The 20546-nt window shown below is 34.0% G+C and overlaps 1 long non-coding RNA gene across 1 annotated transcript in view; it reads left to right on the top strand.

Annotated features, from left to right (window-relative positions):
• The first annotated feature begins 228 nt into the window (after window positions 1–228).
• Window positions 229–20546, top strand: part of LOC105492200 (uncharacterized) — a 29413-nt gene continuing 9095 nt past the window's right edge. Inside the window, exons 1-2 of the long non-coding RNA XR_011623073.1 lie at window positions 229–354; window positions 20446–20490. This is a non-coding gene — a long non-coding RNA (uncharacterized lncRNA). The remainder of the gene's footprint in view (window positions 355–20445; window positions 20491–20546) is intronic.

Here is a 20546-nt window from a genome sequence, read left to right as displayed (position 1 = left end):
ATAAAATGGGTTAGTGTGTTGTATAGGGTAATTGATATTGAAAGTCAAGAGGAAAGATAATTTATGATACATCAGGAAGGGTGGGTCTCCAGTTGGTTCCATGGGTAATTTTTATGTGACCATATTTATTTGTAAAAGATTGAACTATACAGATAAAACTAGTAAGAGTTCAGAACCCCTAGGAATGAAGGATTTTCATAAATGTACTTCTCCTTTCTTTCAGTTGCTACTGTGGCAAGATCAAGACTGGATCTAGGAGATCTCGGTTCAATATGGAGATTATCCAAGGATTCTAGTGTTGGAGCTATATGCTGTAACTGAAGAGGGTTAAAATTGTCTCCTTTTGGGACATTGGTAAACTGGACTTTTGCTATGAGAGGAAGTTTCATGGTATAAGACAGGAAGTTTTTTTGATTAGAATGGGCAAAAGATTTTATATGAATTCCAGGTTGCTAAAGAGATTATTGCTAGTGGGAATGTTGTGAACCTATCATACACATGTTTACCTTATTTGGGATGAAAATCTGTACTATGGGCTGGGCGCGGTGGCTCACACTTGTAATTCCAATACTTTGGGAGGCTGAGGCAGATGGAACATGAGGTCAGGAGATTGAGAAGATCCTGACCAACGTGATGAAATCCTGTCTCTACTAAAAATACAAAAGTTAGCTGAACATGGTAGCATGTGTCTGTAGTCCCAGCTACTTCATTCCACTCCAGTCTGGGTGATAGAGCAAGACTCTGCCCAAAAAAAAAAAAAAAAAAAAAAAAAAAAAAAAAAAAAAAAAAAAAAAATCCTTGCTATGTAAATCTTGGAGGAAGCCAGAATTTAAGGTCAGACTAACAAGGTCGTATATTCTTCTTTGTTTCCCCTGGCACCCAGAGCAGGGCAACTGACCTAGGTTCAACCTACTGGATGGCCCACTTTGAATTTTCAGGAAGTGATACAAAATTTTAAAAAGGCCTATGAAAAATTATTGACTATCACTGTGTTCATGGCAGCTGTGCCCGGTGACAGTGGGTCTAGTTCAGTGGTATTCAGGAACAACAGTGAGTGATTCCTGTGTTGTAACCAGGAAATTCCTCTAGTGGAAATTACCTGTATTTTCTGATGTTTGACCTTCCTATTTTCCCAAATACAGTTATCAAGCTTTTGAGTGAATTCTAGTATCTACTCAGTAGGCTCCTGTCTATTGAATCTTTTCAGGATTCAAATCCAACTTCAACATTACCTCCAATCAAATGCTCTCCCTGGACTCTACATTGGTAATTGAAATGCCATTCAAAAAACTTCAGATTATAGCTTCTGTCATGGCACTTCTCATATTTTGTTATAATTGTTTTCTTTGTCATGTTAATTTCCCAAGTAGAAAGTTGAAAGGACTAAAACTTTCCTGTGGTTAAAACAATCTGGCCTCATATAAGATTTGGTAAAGTAGGAATTCTACAACTGTGTTTCTAATCAATCAGTATAGTTGACCTCTGGCTGTTACCTTACATGGGTATTAAGTTATTGCCTCTCAGCTCAGACTCTTTCTTCTACACTCTGCTCTGTGAAGCTGGACTAGAAATCTGCAAGCTTCATGTCTGCTTTGCCAGCTGCCTTCCTCTTAGTCTTGGCTAGTAGAAAGCACTAGAGGGAGCTGTAAGGATGGAAGAGGGAAAGAGACTTGCTCCATCTTGTTTGTTTGGTGCTGGCTTCCCGTTTGCTTCCTGTCATTGAGCATCACCTTAGCCTCATCTCACCTCTTCCTGCTGGTAGCAGCAGTTTGTCTCTGTAGAATGTTTAATTGACTTTGCAGTTCTTCAGCATTTGCAGAATCAGTCTCAATGTGCTCCTGCAAAAACAGCAGCCCCTGATGCTGTCAATCAGCATTCCTCTTCAGAGGCCTGGGTCCTCATCCCATAAGATATTTCCCTCAAGCAAAGAGACACAAGCATGGGTGAAGCAGCACGCTTTATCCGAGATCTGAGTTTCAGCTCTGCAGACCCTCCTCCGAGATTGTACATTTGCATACCCAGTCCTAGTAGGGTAACTGCAGTCTATAGAAACTCCTTCCATAACAATGCAATTATTTTTCTTTTTGCCATTTTAAGTCTTTAGTACCTAGTTAACACTTATTTATATAAAACCATTTCTGTTAAAATAACTGACTTGACTTTGTCTTATGAATGGACCCTGACTGATACACACTCATTCTAGGGTAGTATATGCAAAAGCATGCTTGATGGTACCCTGAACTGTTCTGGCCCATTTTAACCATAAGTAACCATGAAAAGTGCATCCTTCTGCATGTGATATATTGACTCAGAAAACTAGAAAAATCCAGGTGCTTAGGCCAATTTGAATTGTATTTTCAGTATTCAAAATGAAAAGATGTAATGAGGATGTTCATGTTTTACTCTATTTTTGAATTGCTTATTTACAAAAATAATCATGTCAGGGTGTTGCATAGAACAGGTTATGTACTCAAATTGGATAATTTGAGATACTTTGAGATGAAATTAATAAAATGATGATCTACAAAAGCTAGAGCAGGGTATAGAGAAATCAAAAGAGATTTCAATACCCCAGGGCCAGTTGTAATGGAGAGACCTGTTATCACCCTTATATCTGAAAGGACTAAAACCCATAGAGCGATTTGTGCAGCAAGAATCACCCGTCAAGAGCTGTGACCTTTGGCAGAGGTATACAATCAACCTGCAGAAAAGGAGCAAGGAAAATAAATTTTCCTACCTACCTCTGATCTCCTGCCAGGGATATCCATTAGCCAAGCTCAACTAGAAACTGCAGGGCAAGGGAAACACTTAATGCCGTTCATAGAGATCATTGTCCTGTGGGTCTGCTGGGGAGAGGTGGAGGGCAGAAGATCTGAAGGAGTGAATGGAACACAGCTTCAAAAAATGGGTTAATTATAAGCATAAATGAAATATTTTTAATAATGGAACATTTTCAGGAAGAAATCTTTTTGAATAAATGAGGAAAATATTCTGAGGGCAGGGAGGGAACGTGATGGGAAGAGAAGAGAACATTTACAAAGCATTTCTGGAAGCATAGAAGTTAAATATCAAAGAAAAACACTCTGTCATCTGAAAACATGAGAGGAATTGGAAATATAAGTGTTCTAAATAACATTTTTACTTTTAACAATAAATACAGATTTTTAATACACTTTTATCTTGATTCTGGGAAGCATTTTAGTGCTTGGTAGCATTAAGAAACACTGAAACACTGAAACAGGTTGACAAATACCTCCAAACATATATAACATGTGTATGTATGTATGCTTTAACATTTCAAAATATAATGTGGTAAGTTTCAAAGCATTTATAATTAATTAAGCTGTTTTCACAGCCCTTTAGAAGAATATTTTTCCAGGATAGCTGACTGCATAATGCTTTGCATGATTTATTTATAGACTACTAATGAAGACATATCTAATCATCATAATTAATTGGTATTTTTGTGCTTTGGGGCCTAATCACAAAATCTTTTACATGCTGGCTCAAAGTAAACCTGGCTATGGGGCAAATATTTAGGACAAACCCTGCTTGTTGTTTTTAATATACAGCTCCATTTTATTGATTTGTTTATTCAACATTTCTGACTCTGATTATACAATGCCAGGATAAGTGGCCCATTTGGTCAATTTAACTTTTTAAAATACTTTCTTAAACAAAAAGAAGACAGAGGAATCATATTTGGCATAGTAGATAAAAACTTCAGTTTTTTACATTATTTATTGTGTTGTATTACTATCAGATAGTGATACTGTTTATAAGAATTTTGATTACCTTGAAGTGAAAGCAGAATTATTCTCTTCTAATTTACTTGTTAATTTTCCTTTCTCTTTTACTCATATGAAAAGTAACTTGAACTCACTGTTATGAGCCAAATTAAGGTTTTTGTTTTGTGTATTTTTTATAGCTATTGGGAGTTCCTGAGGAAAACTCTCGAACACGCACTTTCATGTTTAGATACTGAAATAGTGAGAAATTACACCAAGAACAAAGGTGAATATCAAATATCTCTTTTATTTTGAACAGAGGCCAGTTTAGTATGTGGCTTTTATGCTTTTATATGCAGCAAGCACTAAAATTACACTGGTGTTTACCCTGTGTCCACAAACAGAAACATATAGAAGGCTGAAACAGAAACATATAGAATATAAGCTCTGCCCGGGAAGAGCAGGGCAGAGCTTATATTCTCTTTGATCAGCTTCCCAGAGAAAAAGAAGGCCGGAGTGAAGCCAGGTATGTCCAGTTATTCTTTCCCAAATTTATAAATGTCTTAAATCACTCCACCTTTCATGGACAGAATGAGCAAAGAGAGGGGACTAGAGTTTTACTAATTAATCTCCTCTCAAAGAAGAGTTTCAGATTAAAGATTTCAGTCTATTAAAAGGAAAGAAGGAAAAACAAATATTTTGTATTTTCCAATGGCTTTATTCAGTTTAAGTGATCCTTTGAATATTTTAGCATTAAAATATCCTAAACATTTCATCTGATATATTTAATCCTATCATGAATCCCAAATATCACCTCAGTGTTTGCTTCAGGAACCCAACCTGTGACAGGTGCCCATTGTTTTATGAATATGAGCATGTTCTCCTTAAAAAGAGACAATACTTCAAACAGATTATAAGACAATGATTGAATATTAATAACAATAGTGATAAATTAGAATATAACATGATGTATTTAGTTTTATTTGAAACTTATCTAAAGTTCTGAACCTTCCTTTGCTTTATAACTAAAACACCATTTATTTGAACTCCTGCAAAGGATAGTGAGCTTTCTGGATGGTGACTTCTACTGAAGTTTCTGGAATTGGAATAACTTTCCTAACTAAATTAGTATATTAACTAATTTTATTTTTTGTGATTCTTCTGTTATCTATGATTTTCATTTAAACTGACTACCTAGTGATGCAACATAATTCACTTGCTTCTGCAAACATTCTGATTAAATCAGTCATTATGAAGCCCTTCTGAGAAGCCACTAAGACAAGAAAAAGTGAATATTCCATCAATAAAAGGAAATCAAAGTGAGAGATGGATAAATATCATTAGTATTAATTAGTCTAATATAATTATTTAAAAATTTAAGCAACAGAAAAATATAGGGCCCAAAAGATCATATTTCTAAGTTAATGAATTTATGAACATGAGAATTGTATAACTGTTTGCATTAGCTTGGGCTGCTATTAAAAAAATCATAGACGTGGTGACTTTAGAGCAGACATTTGTTTCTCAAATTTGGAAACTGGAAAGTCTAAATTCAAGGTGCCACTAAATACAATTTCTGGTAAAATTCTTCTTTCTGGCTTGTGGAGAGCCATCTTCATCTTCATCCTGTGTCATAACATGACGGAGACAGATCAATTTTTGCCTTTCTTCTTCTTATAACACCAATAACTCCATCATGAGGGTCCCTCATAACCACATGTAGCCCTAATTACCTCCCATTGTCTCCATCTCCAAATACCATCACATTGTGCATTAGGACTTCAACATATGAGTTGAGTCTTGGGGAGACTGAAATCAGTCCATAGCACCAGTCACAAAAAAAAATATTTGAGATGAGCAGAAAAAATTTGCTTTTCAGATTATAGAGAAACACTTGGATTCCAGCAGGTATCATCTTAGGAATGCTGAACTTAAGATAAAGAGACAGGGGGCTGAGTTCCATTGTGGGACTGAATGCCTAAAACTCTTGAGATGGCTTAAAAAATGTCTGTAACTATACCTTCCTCAGGAATAAGATAGGGCTACTGAAGATCTTTCATAGGGTTGTGTGTATTTCTAAATGAGGTAAGATATATACTCTATGTGTCGAAACAATAATAGAAAATTAAAGGTAAGATATCACAACGTAATTTCTTCATTTCAGATACCGACACTATATATATGTATATACATATACATATATATATACACACACACTACATTTTAAAGGAGTTATGAGAAAGATGGAGTATTTGAGAAATGAGCAATTTTGAGGAAAGAAGAGCTAGTCTATATGAAAGATGTTTAGGGAACTATATTTTAAGCCTTCCACCACTGACTGTCTTATGAACCTTCCCACACTCCTTATTGGATATTGTTTTTCCTGAGGAAGTTTGCTTTTCCTCTTTAAAATAATACCTGTGAAATTTTAAACTGTACTTTTGCATCCAATTGTTTGAACCATTTAAGTAGAGTTGATTGATTTCAGAAGCAGTGCTATTAAAAATGATGAGTAATTTGTTAAAGAAGGAAAACAAAACATGCGGGAGAGAAAACACAGGGTGAGACTGGAAGAGAAATACAGAATATTGAGACCCCTGTGATGGCGTTAAAGCATTGGGTTAATTACTCCTTCCCGGAAGTTAAGATGAGAGCTACTGGCTCAAACGTGTGAGTGAGTGAGGACAGGGAACACAAATAAACCTAACAGTAATTTATCTTATAAGTGTGAGAAAATACTGTCTCCTTAGAATGTGTAATGTGTACATTTCTTATTAAGGATTGATAGGTAACCTTTAGAAACTGCCCAATTAGCATTAGAAATTGATAGTGTGGGTCAGGTGGGGTGACTCACACCTGTAATCCTAGCACTTTGGTAGGCTGAGGCGGAAGGATTACCTGCTGTTAGGAGCTGGAGATCAGCCTGTCCAACATGGTGAAACCTCGTCTCTACTAAAAACTACAAAAATTAGCTGGGTGTTGTGGTGGGCTCCTGTAATCCCAGCTACCTGGGAGGCTGAGGCAAGAGAGTTGCTGGAACCTGGGAGACGGAGGTTGCAGTGAGCCGAGATCATGCCATTGCACTCCAGCATGGGTGACAGAGTGAAACTCTGTCTTAAAGAAACAAAAAGAAAAAGAAATTGATAGTGTGGGCTGGTTGTGGTGGCTCACGCCTGTAATTCTAGCACTTTGGGAGGCTGAAGCAGGCAATCACGTGACATCAGGGGTTCGAGACCAGCCTCGCCAACATGGTGAAACCCCATCTCTACTAAAAAAAAAAAAAAAAAAATAGCTGGGTGTGGTGGCACATACCTGTAATCCCAACTACTTGGTAGGCTGAGGTAGGAGAATCACTTGAACCCAGGAGGCAGAGGTTGCAGTGAGTGGAGATCATGCCATTGCACTCCAGCCTATGTGACAAGAGTGAAACTTTGTCTAAAAATAATAATAATAATAAAAAAGAAAGAAATTGATAGTGTGACACAGCACATTCTTGATTAATACTAAAAGTATGTAAATATAGATATGTAAATATATATATATAGAGAGAGAGACGGAGTCTAAAAGCATATATTTTCTAAATGAATACTTCCCTTATTTTTTATTAAAAGTACACATTTTCTCCACTTCCACACTGTATCGTTTACTGTGTTAAACATTTGCCCACCATTTTTTTTAAAGGATGTAGAATATACAAAAAAACTCTTCATAGCTTGAAATGTGCATAGGAGATAGACAAGTTTAGCTACTGCAGGATGAAAAGACTTGATGTGTTTTATGCCATGTTTATTTATTCCAACTATAAAAACAGAAATGATCCGCAAAATAGTTTGATGGATAATGACTGAGGTTGTAAAAGTGATTGTGACTAATGGTATTTACCTTGTTTGGTTAAGTTAATTGAAAATCAAGGTGAAATTACCCTCTAGATAGATCCTATATTTTATAGCATTTGTAAAATAATAAAAAGGTTATGCCATCCTCAATTCTCAAAAACTTGTATTGTTTTTGAAACTGTCAGAACATATTTTCCATCTGTATTACAGAAACAGGTAAACAATCTGATATGATGACCTCATTGTGTTTGTGTTTGGCCATTACAAGTGTTGGCAGTTCCCTGGCTTCTGTTTGGAAGTAGTGTGTCAGTTGCATCTTATAATATGTTTGCCTTTGGTGAGGCATCAGAAAACATGTCACATATTGGAGATTTATGTACTATAAAACGTCTCAGGAGCTTAACTTCACCATTAGGGTTACTCCTGTATAAACTTTGATAAAAGTAATATCTTTGCTCCCTCCCAAGATAAATGAAAGAATTTAAGCCCACTTTGAGAATTCTAAGCTTTTGTGGTCAGTCTTCTTTTGTCCTCCAAGTTTGTAATTAATAGGGTTTAAACAAAGCTGTAATCTGGTGGATAGTTTGAGCTTTTGACTTAATCGATCAGTTGGAAAATTATTAGCTAGTTCCTTTACTTTACTTTTACCCCACCCCAGGATTTAGCTGTCTATCTGAGTAACGTATTTGCCTGGTTTTATGTATTAGCATACTCTCAGTTGAAAAAGCAAATCCGAATATGCACATTGATAAAGCACTTGCACAATAAAAGGGGCCATAAAAATATTTATAATGCTTCTGAGATGTATTAGTCAATAAAATGAGTTATTCATTGAAATTTAATAGGGTGCAATCTCAGATGGAGTGCAAGCTCCTATTGAAAAATTGACACATTTTCTTGCTGGAGGGAAGGATACATGTACGTCTAGCACTATGCAAGTTGTAAGGATGCTGGGAAGCTGGCAACTGGATGGAATCCTGAATCACATCTTACACAGCTGCTGCTTCACTTTCTCTAAGAGCAGGGCTATGCTGATTAAGCCATAAGCATTTGCAAAGACTTTTTAAAATTTTCTTTTATTATTTTCTGGCCATCTGTAAATCATAGAAGAACAGAAATAGGTGGCTTTCTTCCTTCAGCAACAGATCACCAATCCAAATACTCCTCTCTCACATAAAATTTTGCCCTGGTCAAACTCTTTTCTATTCCTCAATCAAATTCTACAGTTTCTTTTTTCTTCTCTCTAAAATGATTTTTATCAAATGTTCATTTATCAAAAGGCATCAGTAACCATTTTTTTTATTTAAACCTTTACTTATCACTTTAATTTAACTTGTTCTTATATATTTATAAATTCTTAGAATGCTTTACCTATATTATTGGAATTTTTCACATATAACCTTGCCAACTTATTGTAGTCATTTAAAAGACATATCTCTAAATTCTTTGATACTCCTCATTGCAAAATACACAGCTTAATTCATTTCCTTTTGAGTGAGGACTAGACTTAGTTATTCTTTTCTAGTGAATAGCATATGGCAGAAGTAATAAGATTTCACTTGCAAGATTATGTTATAAAAATCTGTGGTTTCCTTCCAGAATTTTATTTCTTTCTTGCTCTTCTCACTCTCTTTTTCTTCCTCTATTTCCTGAATTACTCATTCTGGGGAAACCAATATTGTGGCTACTCAGGCAACCTTTGGAGAGGCCCACATCATGAGGAACTGAAACCCACCAATATCAGTTATCTTGGAAATGAATGATATTCATATTCACTCCTCACCATTGAACCTTGAGATAACTATCGCTCCAGTCAATATGTGGCTGAAACTTTGTGAGTGATCTCAAGACAGAACCACCCAGCTAAGACACCTAGATTCCTGACCCTCGGACACTGTGAGATAATAAATGTTTACTGTTTTATGTTATTGAGTTTGGGGTAATTGGCTTTGACAGCAAAAGACAGCTAATACACTTGTATATCTTTACTTTCTCTTTTACTAGATTATGAACTTTATGAAGAAAAGGATACATACTATTGATGTTCTATTTTTAGTCTAGATAATACATGCCTGCAGATGTAAAAAATAAAATCTCAAAAGATTAAGCCGATAAAAGTTTATTTGTACTAATATAAAGCCTAATATAGGCAAGGAGATGTAATAAAAAGAAACAAATACATATATAAGATAATTTTTATGGTAATTAATTATCTGAAAAATATAAAACACCTGTAGTAACTTAACAGAATTACTGACAAAGGGAAGACAGAAGGTACATTTGGACAGAGTGGTGAAAAATCCCCACTACTAGAAGTTAATATTAGAGTTGAAATCTGAACATTGCCAATTAACTCTGCAAATATTCAGGGAAGAGCATTCTGGACTGAAGAGCAAATACCCCAGGTAAGGACCTTTCCTAGCTTGCCAATAGGAAACAAAGTGAGCTGGTGGGCAGGAACCTGTTAAAGCAGTATTTTGTAGGTAATAATGAAGAGGTTGGAATTTATCGACAAGTTTCATTGGAACTCGCATTTGCTGTAAGTCAACACTCCAGAGAAGACCACGGTCAGCTGTGAGTTATTATCAGCTGACACAACAGCTGGGCAATGAGTGGAAAAGGACATCAAAGTGGATCAGCAAAAGCGTCTATGACAATCACATTGGCCATTGAATGGAGAATTAATTGTGGTGGTGGTAGTGTGATTGGGCAAGTGGAGAGTAGGACAACCAATTAGTAGACTGTTGTAATACCACAGAAAAGGGGAAATCATTCATTAAACTGGCATTAGATGTGGAAAAGAGGAGTTGATTGAAAAAAAAAAAAGATTTAGGATGTATTTTGGAAGAAGAGTCATGAGATGAGATGTTTAGATTTACGTCTCCTTTCAGAATACATTCTAAATCTCTTTTCTTTCAACTCTTCTTTTCTGCGTCCAGCCCCAGTTTAATGGAAAGTGGATAATGAAACATGACCCCCTTCACCACCTTTTTGTTTTGTTTTGTTGTGTTTTTGGTTTGGCCTGTATTACTGGATAATGCTCTTTACAGAAAAAAAAAAAATTAAGGAGATACAAAAAATACCATATCTTTCCAATATCTCCCAAGATAATTCCATTTTCAGAAAGACACTTCAGTTTTGTATATCACTTGAAGAGAACAGGGTAGAGAGGGTTTCAAGGGGAGGAAGGAAAAGTGGAGAAGGGAGCCAGAGGTCAGTAAGGAAAGGAGTAATTAAAAAGATAATAAGGTAAAGAATAATACAAAAGGAAAGGAAAAGAAATAAAATATGTGAGGCATTAAAGGAAAAAAGAAAAGAAAGACCAAAGGTAATCAATGTAAAGTGGTTAAAAAAGAAAAGTAAAAATGAAAGCAATGAAAGGAATAGAGTTAGATGTCTCTGAGACTCTTCGGGGGTCTGTAAGGTCCTCCTTTGTCCCAATCCATGTCTGTGTGAGGGCAGATTTTCTTCATATAGTTCAACCAAATAACATATTGCAACAGACCGAATGTAGAAGCAGGTATGAAAATCTAGCTATTTTCTAATAAGTGAGGCAATGCAGAGATTTACAAAACTGAAAAATTATGCTACTCTTATCATTTTCTAAGCAATACAGTTATTTTAATAAAACACATTATATTGATTTTAACAGGTAATGAATTTATGTTATTTATAAGAATATTTTAAAACTGAATTCAATATGTTTTCTAATAAGGAATATGTGTGTGTGTGTATGTGTGTATGTGTATGTATGTGTGTGTGTGTGTGTGTATATATGTGTGTGTGTGTGTGTGTGTGTATATATATATATATCTCCTACAGAAATAAAAGCTCTTTGGGATCTAGTTTTTAAGGGAAAAAGTGGTTCTATGACCAAAACATTTGAGGATTATTACTGTAAAAGTGATCGAGGTTTTATGGCAAGTATTAATTAATATACTCTTCTGCCAAGCTGCTCTTCATCTGGAAAAACAATGTGTTATCACCTGTTTATTTAGTAATTATAACTCAGAGATTTCACTCTGAAAAGAATAGCCAAAATTGCCAGACAAGAAGTAAAATAAGTTTATGTCATTTAATGACAGGAATATGTTCTGAGAACTGTGTCATTATATGATTTAGTCATTGCGGAACATCATAGCATGTACTTACACAAACTAGATGGTACAGCCTAATACACACCCAGGCTATATGGTGTAGCCTATTGTTCCTAGGCTATAGAACTGTACAGCATGTTACTGTACTGAATTTTACGGCCAATTTAACACAATGGTAAGAAATTGTGTACAATTATGTGCAATTACCTACAGATATTAAAAAGTTATAGTAAGAAAACAGTATTAAAGACTTTTAAAATATTACACTTGTGTAGGGAACTTAAAGCTTACAGGCCTGGAAGTTGCTCTCGGTGAATCATTGAATGAGTGAGTGGTAAGTGAATGTGAAGGCCCAGGACATTAATGTACACTTTGCAAACTTCAGAAATATTGCAAACTTTGGCTACACTAAATTTATAAAGAAATTTCTTTCTTCAATTATATATTAATCTTAGCATACTGTAACTTCCTTTCTTTATAAACTTAGCTTTTTGACTCTGATAATAACACTTAGTTTAAAACCAAAACACCTTGCACAGCTGTACAAAAATATTTTCTTTCTTCATATCCAAAATACGGTAGAAGAATTTGGAAGAACCCTTGGAAGTAGATGCTGTGATAATTAAATGTAAATATCAAAATTAGGTATAACAAATTATATTAAAAAATCAACAAAATCCCTGCCATTCAGTGTTTAAAAACAGGTTCTATAAATCTGAAGATAAATCTTTTCCCATATATCAGGTACTATAATAAATTTTGGCAAAAAAGGCTCTGATAAATGTAAAAGGGAATATTAGTCATTGTCACCATGATCCCTGATAAGTGAAGACATGCAAACCATAAATGTACATATACAGAGACACCAGAATGTCATTAATTTGGATTTGCAAAAGCAGACATCTTCTTATTCTATTCTACTAATGAAAGGGTTAGCTTCTATCTAGTTCAGATGTGTGCCGTGAGTGCACAATTAACTTCTACTGAGATCCATAATCATGGATTGTTTCCAGTTTTAAACACTGTTTGTCAAATGATGCTTTTTGTTTACAATTTTAAGCCATGAGAACTGATTCTTTTGGGGGGAAGTGGTAAAAATCATTTAGAAATTAGACTTAGATTTTATTTTTACAAAAATTTCTTAGACATTCTGATGTTTTAACACATTTGGATAATTTTCATTTACAACTTTTAAGCTTTGGACAAAAAAATCTCGTTAAAGTGACAAATAAATTATAGGAAGGAAATTCAATAAGACAAATTCAAATAACATAAAGAGTTACTCTTAATGCAAGGTAAGAAATACATACACAAATATTTATAACAATATTTAATCAAAATTTACTATGTATAGGTCTTTTAACCTACCTAAGGATAATTTATAGTAAATAATATATTATTAAAATAAAATATGTTTTTAAATATATTAAATTTCTTCTAGATATCTTCTTTTCTCTATTAGTATGCATAGCTTATTCTTTTTTCCCTCTTTAATTTCAGATCTTATTCTATTTAAATCATCCTAAATTTTCAATTAGAGAAAAATTTCATTGCAAAGGTTTTACTGAATTGCTGGGGGATATTAGTCCATTTTAACTTTGAAATTAAATTATAAACTGTTTTGTTACATAATAAAGAGAGCTTACAGAATTTGGACAGTGATTAAAGTAATTTAAAAATATGTATTCAGTAGTCATCTCATTAATTTCCAATTCTAAACTGTGGCTAAATACCACCACTGTCCTCTCTCTCTCTCTGTCTCTCTCTCTCTCTCTCTTTCTCTCTCTCTCTCTCTCCTCCCCCATCTTAGCCACACACACACACACACAGACACACACACACGCACATGCGTGCCAAATATGGAAATGTGAAGACAGAGGTTCAGCTAGGTTAGGTAACTTTGCTAAAATCACACAACTAATCTTACTTTGAACTCTGCTTTACAGTGAACAAATTAAATTTCTTATTGCTTTGAGAAATTGAACTAAGTGCGGTGGCTCACGTCTTTAATCCCAGCACTTTGAGAGGCTGAGGCAGGCGGATCACGAGGTCAGGAGTTTGAGACCAGCCTGAACAACATGGTGAAATGCCGTCTCTACTAAAAATACAAAAATTAGCCGGGCATGATGGTGCATGCTTGTAATCCCAGTTACTCGGGAGGCTGAGGCTGAGAATTGCTTGAATTCGAAAGGCGGAGGTTGCAGTGAATCGAGATCGATCTACTGCAATCCAGCTTGGGCTGTCGACAGAGTAAGACACTGTCAAAAAAAAAAAAAAAAAAAAGAGAGAGAGAGAGAAATTGAATGAGAAAATAAGACTTAGCTATAGTAGCTGAGTGTTCAAAAAAAAAAAAAAAAAAATCCCTGAATCCCTCTGAATTCTAGCTTTCTCACTGCAAAGCAGGTTAATATTATCTACTTTACAAATATGTGAGGATTATATTCCAAAACTCCTTCTTACCCAGGTGTATTTTTCTCTGTGCTTTTCAGAAGGATTAGGGCATACAATGAAAAGCCAGGAGGGGAAAGACACTCATTTGACATGCACTAGTGTGAAGAGAACTGTACTAATGATAGATCTGGCTACAGAAACTCAATTGGATAGTTAAAAACAAACGTTGTCTCTCCCAGTAGTGATCAATTAGGGCTTTGTGACAAAGAAAAAGGATGCCATACTCCTAGAATCTAGATAGACAACTATATTTGTTTTCTATTGCTATATAGCAAATTTTCATAAATGTAATAACTTAGTACTCATGTATTACCTCAGGGTTTTATTTTGTTTTTGTTTTTGTTTTTCCCTGAAGTTTGACCACACCTTAACTGGTTCCTCTGGTCTGTGTCTGACGAGGCTGACATCAACGTGTCAGCTGCGAGACTGCAATCTTATCTGAAGTTAAAAGTCCCCTTTCAGCTCCTTGGTTGTTGCCACAATTCATTTCCTTGTAGTAGTAGGATAGAAGGTCTCGATTTCTAGAACTCATCCACTATTCCCTGCCACATGACCCTCTCCACAACATGGCAATTTGATATTCAAAGGCCAAGGAAAGCAAATCTACTACTGCTTCTTCTCTTTTACCTCTAGATTCTTTTTTAGAGGGCTCATGTCATTATGTCAGACCCACCTAGGATAATCTTTCTTTTGATTAACACAAATACAACTCAATGGAAACCTTAATTATATCTGCAAAATCCATTCGTCTTTGCATTATAAAGTGACCTAATCTCAGGAGTAATCTCATAATATCCATAGATCTTATCTGCAATTTAAGGGGAGAGGTTAAAAATTGGGACCATGTTACAATTTCATCATTGTAGGCATTGGAGTTGTCTTCTTATTATCCATTTCACTTCTCTCACTTACATATCCGTCATTCAGTTTGGCTATAATACCTTGTCTCCTGGAGTGAGTCCTGATTAGAAAAAGCAAGGGACTTTCAAACATTTTTAACTTGGCAACCCATGATGATAAATACATGCAAAAATACATGTTGCATTACACTCTAATGCAGACACACACACACACACACACACACACATATATGCATATAACTGAAAAACACTTAGCTTTACTACGTGCAATTCACTCTATTCTGTTCTATTCTATTCTGGTCTACTTTAGTCTACTCCATTCCATCCTATAAGTAAACGAATGCTAGTTACACTTCAACAAATTGTTATAAAAAACCCATCAGTGCATCACCCTAGAAGCTGAAAAACACTGGAGTAAGCCATTCATTGTGATTCTATTATCTGGCCAGTGACTATTTTAAGAAAGCTGGGAATTTTGCCCCCCAAAACAAAGGCGGAATAAAAATTCAGAAGTAATGAGTCCTCCAGTGGATAATTACTTGGTGAATTTGAGTAGATAAAAGCAAATACCTCAACCGGAATCTAGAATAAATGAGAATGCATGTAAAAACATATGCAAATATAATGGAAGACACTTTATAAAATTATTATTTTGTTATCCCACCATGGCTGCCCTGGATCTTTAGTAAACCTTAGCAGAGTAGATGGTGTCCCTACTCATTCTATATACTCATCTCAAGTGACTAAAGCAAGAATTGTGTCTGAAGCCTTGTCTAGCTTCATTTATTTTATGCTGCCATGCTTAGGAATATAATGGGAGACTTAGAAGCCAAGTCGGTGTCAGAATTGTATGTGCACAGCGGCAGTACCGTTGTCTTAATTCTGATTCAGAGGATCAGGTTTGTGTGCCAGGTGAAGATTAATTGTACAAATGTCAATCTTCTTGGGGGTTCATTAAATTATGATACTTAATTAACATCAATGTCAGTGAAAGAAAAAATACCCAAAGCTTCCCTAAAAGCTGTTCATATTCAAATATATGTTGATTGACGGAAGCCTATTGTTTCCCAGTGCCTAGTAATGTTCTTCACTGCATATATTACCTGGAGACTTCCCCAAACACTGAGATATTTGGAACTCTAATGAAAAAATAGCTTCTATTGTTAGGTGTAAAGTGCAATTTTATGAGCAGACCTAGTGCCTCTCCTTATCCATCCATTGAGTGTGTATCTACGACTTGATTGATTTCGACACATTCTTTACCAGCCAGTTATTGGTTACAGAATCCCATGAATAAAAATAAGAACCTATTTGTTGGTTGGCATATCGTAACATGTTAGCAAGACATGCTTTCAATTTATAAAGTATAATATTGACTTCATTCCTAGGTAATATAAAATGACAATAAAATGTAACTATGTGATTTATTCATTTAAATAGACTCATCCAATATAATTTAGAGTAACTTTGTAAAATACTTAGCAAGGGATCACTAAATAATGAAAATGATTAGGTCAGGTATAGTGTTAGACGTTACAGAAACCATGCTGCTGTCAAGTAGGGGTGTTAATGGAAACATGAATCTAGTCTCATCTTTCTTGAGACTTATTATTGGTTACATAAAATGCATTAGTTCTATGATATTTGTAAATAAAGGAAGGATTCTAAATTATGTTGCAGATTAGGAAGCAACATGAAGCCATGAAACATAGTGAACAATTCCATGTTTATGGTGAATATCCATGATTATTTCAATGCATATTTGTGTGACTTGAGATGGGTAGGCTTTAGGAATTATGATCCTGTAGCAGGATAGATAGATACCAGGGTAAAGACAGAAGACAAGCTAAACAAAAATCAAATGTATTCATTAGGAATCACAAAATATACAGTATATTTTTATTTAACATATGAATACATTGTTTATCAAGACTTCAGCATATGGCAAAAATGAATTATTTCTTTTCTTCTACCTCTAAATGACTTTAAAGTCATTAAGAATAATGCACTAGGGAACAGGCCTAGAAATAGAAAACAAAAATAGAAAAAATCATAAACAAGAGATCCTACAAACCAGCAATCTAAGTCCTAATGAGAAAGAAAAACTGTAAGAATAGATAGAAATAAAAGCTACAGTTGTAATATAATGTTAACCTCCAAACAAAATGTAATTAAGTGTAGACGCAAGAACCGGTTCCACAAATAGCTATCCATAATCATATACATTTGGCATGCCATTATTTTCTATTAGAAAAAAAACCATGAGAATAAAATACAATATTAAATGATAGAATTGAGTTCCTAATTAAGTCTTCAGCTGAATTAAGTAAGCATCTTCCTTTCACTTTTTCTTTATGTCTTGTGTATAGGCTGTTAAAGATGCTTGGCATAATTACAGTCAAAATAGATGTATTTTTGCCTGTTCTGAACAACAAGAAGTTTGGCAGGAAATTAAGAGCCCAAACCACAGCCAAACTGCTGAATCCTTGAATCATTCAAGGATTCAAGCAAGAAAACCTATGGCCTAAACTGGAAAAAAATATTAATTGTACATTTGTGACCTCTTCTTTCTCCAGCACATAGTTTACAACAACAAATTCCTGCCACATAAAAAAGAATCTGCTTACTGGCACCCAACCATAAGCAGTTTAGCCTGATGAATATGTATTGTAAGATTCTTATTAACATTCCTTATATTCCTAAATTTTAAATAAATTATTAAATCCTTTACCATTTGTAAAGGGTGACTGTTTCCCCTCTAAACTGGTCACATTTCATTAGATCATCACACTTTGGCCTTCCTTAATAAGCACAAAATCTCTATACTGCAGTTTCTAAAAAGTCTCAGTTTCATGGCTGAGGGAACATATCATGGGATATGAAAGCTTTTGCCTCTAAGTTTTACATGTAAATTCAGTGTCTATTGTCAGTGATCAAGTATTATGACATCTCATGATCATTCTAGAACTGACATAAAATATTTAGTTGCCTCAATTTAATTTTTAGGAAGATGTTATTTTTATTACTTTAAATTAAAACCGTAATTGACTGAAAGCTTCAGCTGGGTCTACAGTTAAATGCATTAAGGCGTAAGTTTTGCTCAGAGTCTTTGCTATTTATGGAAATTCTAGTTCAGTTGGGAAGCTTGTGCTCCCTTCTACAATTTCTAAGAATTGTAGGAAAAAAAAATATATCAGAACTCAAAGTTTTCAAATGGGATATGACGATTATTATAAAAAAAAGTTAGAAATAGTTTAAGCTATAAACTTTTGAAGAAAGTTATGATTTACCTGTACTTGGGACTTCTGGTTCTGGCCATGATGAAGTAGCTGATATTCTTATGATAGGAGTCTTATCATCCTATAAAAAACAACTACAAATATTAAAATTTTACATGAAGTAATTTTTTCAAGGTTAGCAAAAACAGAGGGTAATATTACTTCAGAGAAGGTGAAAACATGCTTATGAGATATTGTCCTATGTTAAATATTCAAAAGCCTAGCATCTAAAAATATTTTTCTTAATTTAGTTTTTTTTTTTTTTTAACTTTTATTTTAAGTTCAGTGACATATGTACAGGTTTGTTACATAGGTGAACTTGTGTAATGGTGGTTTGTTGTATATAATTTTTCATCATCCAGATATCCTTAATAAGGATAACGGAGGCCATTATCCTTAACACAGTGACACAAGAACAGAAAACCAAATACTGCATATTCTCACGTATAAGCGGAAGCTAAATGATGACTACATTTATATATTTCAGTTTAGAAACATTGTCAAATCATTCCAGAAATACAAACTCACAATTTTTTATAACTACATTCATAAAATTATTATTGTTTAATGACAACACTTATTATATTTTTCCTCAGTAGAGAGATATTAAAAGCAAAATGAAAAATAATAATAAAATAAGGGAATTAGAACTTTGCAATGTTAAGAGGCAAAATTTTTCTCAGCTTTTTTTTTTTTTTTTTAGCTTGGTAAACCAACTTCTCATATGATAGTACATTACTTCTCATTGCCTCAGCAAAACTATTTTTGAATCTACAAAGCCTTTGCCACCATCCTATTCAGGGAAATCTATCACAGTTTTGCAAATCACTCAAATTTTGCAGAAAATTATAATGCTGAAAATGATCACACAAGGCTTCATTTTAGCTTCAGCCTAGTTCTGTTCTTGGATATCAGAATATATTGCAGGTGCTTAATCCTAAAATGACTCTATACAATTTGCTTCTTTCTATCAATGAAATAGTTATTTCCTTTAAAAATAATCAATCTCATATCAATCATATGATTATATTTTATATACTTTGTATAGTTATAATATATTTAAATGTTCTGTTTTACATTATTTAAAAAGTTGATATATATGGTGCTAATATAAAATTTAATAGTGAAATACTATATTATGAGGATACTCTAACTCTAAATCTATCTGCCTTAAGATTGAACAGTATTATCACAATTTGCTAGAAGGTAATGTAAGGTAAGCAGTTTGAAAGTAAGGAAAAAATTTATTGAATGAAGTTACAAATTGATCCATAAAAGATAAATGATGGACTTGGGAAATAAGGCATATTTTGTGCAGATAACAGCTAATATTATTGTCCATGGCTTTACATATAATTTTGGAATTGTCATAGAAAGAAAGTCCTTTTTTTTTGCCACTACTTGCTTCTATCAAAACTTGAAACTTATTTTAAAGATATCACTTATCATGTACTTTTAAATTGCTTTTCAGCAATGCATATTTTAAAATATCCTAAAGAATACTTCTTCAAATACAAGTCTAAAATATTCCAATAACTTTATAAAACTACATACAAATGAGGAAATAGTCCTAGTAGGACACTGAGGTAAAATTAACAATTAGAAGTTAACATGTGAGGTACTAAAAGTTATTGAAAATAGATTTGTTTTATGTGGGTTTTTTGACTCCTAAAATATTAATGTACTGATTACTATAAAAGTTCTAGACAAACTGTATGTAAAGTTTATAAATCACCAACTAATTTTTGCTATAACTATACATATTCTTATATAGATTCTCACTTATCTACCACAACCAGATTTCTGTTTTTATAATCCAGAGAGAAAACTTTGCTAAAATTCTCATATGAGATAGGTATAGAATAAAGCAAATATAGGAAACCTTTGCTTCTTCTTTTCACTTTGGCTGGCATGAAAAACTTAATGCTGAGAGAGTTCTATTCTTCTGAAAATGGTAAAGAGCAAAAAATTTCTGGTCATTTTCCAATGACTCCTGCTGCTAAGTTGGTATCATTAGAAACAGACCTATTTTGATGCTCATGCCTGTAGTGATTCTTGCATATTTATTTCTTAATTATTTGGATTAACTATAAGAGGCCAAATGCATTTGAGCTACAGTTTTTCACAATTGTGTAGTTTCCAAAATATTCTCCTATGCTCATAAGATATATCCTCAATGGCCAAATCTTTTGCAGGAAGAAAATTCTGGTAATTAACTTACTTCAAACCGAAGAGCCAAGGTAAGCCTTGAAAATAAGTTCTTGGATCTTGTGGGAAAATAGGAAATGTCTAATAT

Source organism: Macaca nemestrina, chromosome 5, assembly GCF_043159975.1.
Source record: "Macaca nemestrina isolate mMacNem1 chromosome 5, mMacNem.hap1, whole genome shotgun sequence".
NCBI classification, from domain to species: Eukaryota; Metazoa; Chordata; class Mammalia; order Primates; family Cercopithecidae; genus Macaca; species Macaca nemestrina.
The sequence above is the reverse complement of the archived record's forward strand: the minus strand, read 5'-3'. Positions and strand labels throughout refer to the sequence as shown.